Here is a 6,000-nt window from a genome sequence, read left to right on the forward strand (position 1 = left end):
TTTTGGTCACCTAATGCGAAGAGAGATCTCTTTGGAGAAGACCCTGATGCTGGGAAAGATTGAAGGCAAAAGGAGAAGAGGACGGCAGAGGATGAGATGGTTAGATAGCATCACTGAAGCAATGAGCATGAAACTGAGCAAACTCAGGGAGGCAGTGAAGGACAGGAAGGCCTGGCGCAATATGGTTCATGGGGTCACGAAGAGTCGGACACGACTTAACGACTAAACAACAACAACAACAGAAGGCTACAGGAACTGATTGAATATCTACAGAAATATGGTAAGCAACAAAAGAAGAATCAGTAAAGGTTCTAACCAAACTATGCCAGCAAATCTGGAGAATGACAAAGTGGGCAACAAATTGGAAGAGGACAGTCTGCATGCCAATACCAAAGAAAGTGAACTTGACAGAGCATGCAAACTATTGTACAATGTCCTTAGTTTCACATCTATCAAAATAATGCTTAAGATCATCCAGTGCAATTAAAGGCCTACATGGGAAGGAAAATTCCCAGAAAAGAGAAGACTGCAGGCATAGAAAATAGTTATCTTCAAGTACCTGAAAAACAGTCACATAAATGATAAGGACAGATTTGTTCAAAGTTGTTCCAGATGACAGGATTTAAATTTCAAGGATGAAGATTTCAGGTGGATATCAGGATTTTTTTTTTTTCTAATTTTCAGAGCTGTTCAGTAATGGAATACAGAGCCTTGGGTGGTGGTGAACTTTTTTTTTTTTTTGGCTGGATGTATTGAAACAGGCTGGATGGCCATCTGTCATGGATGTTGTAGTGCTGAATTCCTGGGCAGAGTGCTGGACTATGTAATTTCCAAGGTCCCTTCAAATCCTTACATACACTTATTCTATGAAGGCTTGGATATAAATGCAGTGAATAAATAAAAGTGCTGAACCAACACTTGTTCCTGAACCCTTTACTAGGTTCAGTATGGAAAATTATAACAACTTCCTGTTCATAGCTAAGTCCCTCCTTCCAAGACATCAGCTAGTCATCAGTTATCTCATTTAATCATTGTTCCTTAAGAACCCACTAAAGGTCCATTAATCTAATGAAGAGGTTTGGGGCAGGAAATTAAACTGAATGTTATCTTAATACAGTGGTACCTCGGGATACGAACTTAATCCGTTCCGTGACTCTGGGCGTATCCCGAGTTGGTCGTAACCCGAAGGAAATTTCCCCATAGGGTTCAATGTAAATCCGGTTAATCCATTCCGCCCTCTGAATTTGGTCGCACCCCGAGGCAAATGTCCCCATAGGGTTCAATGTAAATCCGGTTAATCCGTTCCGCCCTCCGCCCGAATTTGGTCGCAACCCGAGGCAATTTCCCATAAGGTTCAATGTAATTACCGTTAATCCGTTCTGGCGTCCACGGACCACACGGAAAGCGGCCGGGCGCGGCGCGGTGCGGCGCGAAAACGGCCCGGCGCGGCGCGGCGCGAAAACAGCCCGGCGCGGCGCGAAAACGGCCGCGGACCACGCAGCAGGGCCGGAAAAACAGCCGCGGACCACGTGGCACAGGCGGAAAAATGGCCGCAGACCACGTGGCACGGGCAGAAAATGGCCGCGGACCACGTGGCACGGGCGGAAAATGGCTCGTACCCCGAGGTGGAGTTCGCAAACCGAGGTAAAATTTTGGGGCCAGAGCTGGTCGTAACCCGAAAAATTCGCAAGCAGAGGCGTTCATATCCCGAGGTATCACTGTATATATTTTGTTAGTCATGCCCTCACTTAAAGTCATCCACTGCTCTCAGCCCACTATCATTTCAGCTCTAGATCACCTTCATGAGAGGTGACAAAAACTAACAACATTTTCATTTCAGTTTTTGAAAACTTACTGTCTAGGATATGCAGGATTAATGCTTGTTCTTTGTAGGCCAGGATTGATTGTAGTAGAAAATAAAGGTGCAATATGTAGATGTCAACCAAATAATAAGTAGCAAAAAGTATTTTGTGAAACATGAGTAAGATGAAAACATGCCATATACATACATATACCCAAACAGCTGAAATTATTAAATGTGCATCCTAAATGTGCTGCTGTTAATAATTCTCTAAATAATAATATAGTCCACAAAAAAATAAATCCAATTTATATTTCTGTTCCAAAGAGTTATCAGTTGATCTCATTAAAGATCTGTAGATTCATACAAACTGACCATTATAAGAATTCAAATTAACTGAGAACCCTGAAGTATTATAAAGTTACCATTGTTCATATTTTCCCCAAGGCTTTTAGAAATGCCAGGGTGATAGCCAGCAATGTCAACATTACTAATGTATGAAATTAATAACATTAGACTGCATGTACATTTACCTGAATTAATCTCTATTTAATTCAGCAAGATATAGTCAGAGGTTAAACAAGGATAGGATTGCTCAGTAGATAATTTCTTTATCTAAAGAGATCTATATACATGAAGCAGAATCTCTGCTCTTGCAAGACAAATAAGCCTTGTATGAGTGGGTGGCTGCAGACATCCAAGTAATAAATACATAAATAAAATAAATAGGAGTCAAGAGCTAATGGGGAAATTTGAGGAAGAGCCATTCTATTGCTAGGTTTTATAAATTGTTACTACCTTTGGTATTTTATGTATTTTAGTAGGCTTAAATATAATTGTCAGCCAACTCTGAGTGGCTTGCTATCCTACCATGTGTAAACAATATTAAAACAACAAAATTACTGCCAATAAACAATTACTGTACATATAAAATATACCTACGCTGAAGAATTATAACCCCAATGGTTATATATTCTGGCACAGCCAGAATCCCTCTCAAATCATCTATCCCTCAAAGACCTGCTGAAATAAATTACAATATGCCAGTAAAAAGACCAGAAATGTAGCAACATCAAAATCTACTCCCACAGTATTCATAGATACTCTAACACAACTCACAAAACTATGTACAGTTGAGGTCCTCCTCTTACCAACACAAAGAGTGTACTGGTCAGTTTATGGCAACTATAGAATTTTCCAGCCATGTTACAGAACCCTTATACTGTTTGATTCCTAACAGGCAATGCCTTTCAGGGGTCAGTAGGTAATAAGCATGGAGAATTCCAGGAGGGCTGAATTGTCCTCTGGAAGGACTGGCTGGATGTGGATCCCTCCTGAAGCTTCCCTATTCCCAAAGTACTTTTCCCACAAGAACAGTCATAGAGGTGCGGATCTGTTTTTTTTTTTCCCTTCCCTTCCCTTCCGTGGATAGTTGTACATGGGGAAAGGACTTAGCAAACAGTGATGTGTCCATTAAGGAAATGAAATAGTTTTGTTATTCATAGCCAGATTACTGTATCATTCCACAAGTAGCAAAAAGGACAATTTCTTTCTCTGCACACACACAGAGACATGACACAATCTGCCTACAAAGGAAGATAATTCCCCCCAATCATCAGATTATTTCTTGACTGTTTGAGCATAGAGACATGGGCGAATGGCAACCCCTTTATCCATGTATAGATAGGACAACAATCTGGTGATGGAATAAAGACCCTGTCTTTTCCTCACTTTGGGAGGTAGTATTTAGGGGAGGAAAATGACTTTGAGGAAAGAAGGCTAGACAGGATTACCTGTTGGATTGAATCTGGCTCATAGACTAGAATTTCTCATCCCTGCTCTATACGTTCCCTTTTCCCTTCCTAGGCACCCTATTCTGCATCACCTTTTGCAAAGGTCACCCTTGACAGTGAGGAAGATTTCAGAGTTTGGGAGCAAAGGTCTAGAGACATCCTCACCTATCCAACATAACTATGTAGCATTCACTAATCAACAGGAACATAGCAGATGACTCCCCGCAAAAGAGAGAGAGAGAGAGAGAGAGAGAGAGATTTATTACATTTATACAGCCATCTATCTCACAGTAAAGTGACTCCAGGCAGCTTACAGTAAAAACCATAATAAAATACTAAATGTTAAAAACTACAATTATTGTAACAATATTATTAATAACAAGACATTAATAACAAGATAGCGGAAAGAACTGATGTTGAAAACAATACAGCCATCTCATCAAATCGTAATTTCCTTGAGATCCTCAGGCCTGCTGACATAGCCATGTTTTAAGGGACTTCTGGAAGGATGTCAAGGATGGGGCCAATCTCCAAATGTTCTTTGGGTAATGCTCAGACTGGTTATTTAAGGTGCCTTATGCGCATTTATATTTGCCATAATTTAAAATAGATTGAGGGCTGTTCACATTTAATGGACTTAGACTATGTGTATTAAATACAGGACTATTAATATTTAGGAAAAACTGTAAAAGTCATTCTGAGTCCATACAACAGAATGAGCTACAAATCAAATACATAATTGAACAAATGTGTATATTGATGTGTTACATTTTTCCATATGTGAGAATCACACATATGGAAAAATGGGCATTAAAGACAATGAGCTAGCAGTAAAATTGAACCAAAAGCCTGCCCATTAGTTAAGTGTAAAGGATTATTAGCAATGGGAAATTAGTTCTGAATCTTTTCCTGAGGAGATAGTAAGGTAACAAGTATATATCACAGCTTTATGCTTCAGATCTCAGTATTAAAATGTTTTGGAGTTAATTGAGCTGGCAGAATGCATGGTCCGCATCAACTCTGCTCCCGAATTCTGTTCTCCCGAGGCCAGCTGAGAGCAATGTAAAACTGGACATGTATATTCAGCCTTGCATTGATTACCTCAATAAATTCCCTCAGCATTTTTGGAAAAAGTATTTTTTTCCAGTCATTCCTCTTAAGCTGAAATTATAAGGAAGTGAAACCACCATAAATTCTATTGTACTACATAGATAACAGAAAGAGATTAGCAGATGACAAGGAAGAGCAAACAAATGCAGTAAAATATGCTGTGACACCGATACTGAACAGAAGATACTAAAAGCTCTACAGTATAATGAAAGTAGGATGGTAATCCAGCAGTAATCATTAACTTAAATATTGTGTAATTTCTGGCTGTGGCTTGGATGGTGATGAAGAAATGACATGCCTTTGAAAATACTAGTTCTACTTTTTAAAAAATGTTTTTCAAAACAATGCATTATTGTTGTTGTATTAATGTTGTGCCACACAGTGATGAATTAAGGCAACCAACGCTTGGAATCACATGCATGACGTACAAAGGTATTTTTCTAACAAATAAACTGTCACAAATGCATTGAACAGTAGGACATATATGAAGCATTTTTAAGAGTTGTTCCTGTTCTGAGGTTACTGTATGCACAAAGATCGAAAGATTTGGCATTACCCACAATGGAGGAATGGTTCGTGAAATTGGATAGAACTTGCTGAGATGGACAAACTGACTTCTTTGATTAGAGAAAAGACAATATCTACATTTATTGGTAACTGGAAACCCTTATGGACTTTTTCCATAAAACTGAAAAAAACATGAACTTGTGATTTATGGTTTTGATGATTAGATAGGATATAGAAAGAAGAGAGACTTGATGTAACTTTAGATAGAGAGGTTAAAATATAATTGTACTTATAACTGCTTTGAAGAAGAGCAGAAGTCACTTCTTTATATCTTTCTTTATATCTGTATCTTTTTTCTACTTTTTTCTTATTGCAATTTTTGCTTCTTCTATTACTTCTCTTTCCTTTCCTTTTTCTTCTTTCTATTTTAGTTTGTATTAGTTCTTATTACTGCACTTTAAAAATTCAGTAAAAATTATATATAAAAAATAATTTTAAATAAGAATTGTTCCTGTTGTGAAATATAGAACATTAGCTCAAGGAGTTCCAGTTCTTTATCCTTGTGTTAAAGAAGCTGGCTGACTAATTTTAGGATCAGAATAGGGAGGAAAAATCATCTACTGTATCATCTGCTTGGTGATGAACCAAAAATGCAGGTAATCTGCTTGCACTGAATTGCATGAAAAGGTTAAAGCACATGAGATAAACAGAAGTAAGCTGATGCATCTTCAAGCTATTAAAGCCTTATCCCTTTTAGATGTGTGTCAGCATCAAATGCATGTTCAAAGG

Source organism: Python bivittatus, unplaced genomic scaffold (assembly GCF_059951505.1).
Source record: "Python bivittatus isolate LINGU-HERP-01145 unplaced genomic scaffold, Pbiv_v1 ctg000330_np1212, whole genome shotgun sequence".
Lineage (NCBI taxonomy): Eukaryota > Metazoa > Chordata > Lepidosauria > Squamata > Pythonidae > Python > Python bivittatus.